This window comes from Orycteropus afer, unplaced genomic scaffold (assembly GCF_000298275.1).
Source record: "Orycteropus afer afer isolate SDZICR_OR568_19922 unplaced genomic scaffold, OryAfe1.0 scaffold01097, whole genome shotgun sequence".
Classification (NCBI taxonomy): domain Eukaryota; kingdom Metazoa; phylum Chordata; class Mammalia; order Tubulidentata; family Orycteropodidae; genus Orycteropus; species Orycteropus afer.
The window spans coordinates 56,298-57,398 of record NW_006922684.1 but is presented as its reverse complement, the minus strand read 5'-3'; the positions used below and the strand labels follow the sequence as shown (position 1 = coordinate 57,398).

Here is a 1,101-nt window from a genome sequence, read left to right as displayed (position 1 = left end):
CAAGGTCAGCAGAGCATGGCAGACATGGCTACATGTGGGGTCCAAGTGTGCCATAAGCTAGAGACTATCCCCAAGGCTTCTCCTTATATACAGGAAGGAGACAATATACCCAAAGCAGCTACTCAGCTGCATGTGGTAGATCCCACCATGGAGTTAATTGCCAGTCTCATCATGGTGAATAACTACCACCAGCTGCCCAGCCACTCAACCAGGCCTAGCCAAGTTGACACACAAATGTAACTACCACAACTAGTATGATCTACTCAGGACTTTGGAAGGGAATGGGTCTCTGTGGAGAGGTTGGGGTGGAAGACATAGCTGTGGCTTCTTATTTCAGCAGTACTCTTTGACCTGGGACATTCCTGGGATTTTCTGGCAATTTTGGGTTCTGTTCTTGGGCAGAGAGCTGAGCAGGGAAAGGGGATTCAAGACAGGCAGGGAAGGCTGTGGCCAGGACATATAGGAGGCTGGGATTGGGGAGGTGAAGCAACATACATCCACCCTGTTAACTCCATTTCTTCACCTGTTTCTCTTCCCTTTTCTGTTTCAGAAGCAGAAGCCATAAATGCATGTGAATGGCTCCGAGAGACAGGATTCCCTCACTATGCTCAGCTTTTTGAAGGTAAGACTACTCAGTTACTCTCCCCTCCAGCACTCCTAAAACTTGCCCTATCTCTTAGATTTTTTTTCACCCTATAGACTATGTTTATGTTCAGATGTAATCCATACTGCAGACTGTAATCTTTAATCTTCATCAGTAAGTGCTTGAAGTCATCTTCACTTTCAGCAAGCAAAATTCTGTCATCTGCACATTGCAGGTTGTTAATGAGTCTTCCTCCAATCCTGACGCCATGGTTTTCTTCATATAGTCCAGTTTCTCAGATTATTTTTTCAGCATATAGATTGAGTAAGTGTGGTGAAAGGATACAATCCTGACACACTCCCTGATTTTAAACTGTGCACTTTTCCCTTAACTGGAGCTCTGGTGGTATAGTGGATAAGGCACTTGTCTACTAACTGGAAAGTCAGCAGTTCAAACCACCAGCTGCTCTGCAGAAGGAAGATAGGGCAAAGATTTACAGCCTCAGAAATCCAATGGAG

The 1,101-nt window shown here is 45.1% G+C and overlaps 1 protein-coding gene across 1 annotated transcript in view; it reads left to right on the top strand.

Annotated features, from left to right (window-relative positions):
* Nucleotides 1-558: 558 nt before the first annotated feature.
* STARD8 (StAR related lipid transfer domain containing 8) overlaps nucleotides 559-1,101 on the top strand; it is a gene marked incomplete at its 3' end in the record, with an annotated part of 13,904 nt that continues 13,361 nt past the window's right edge. Inside the window, 1 exon segment of the mRNA XM_007958722.1 lies at nucleotides 559-622.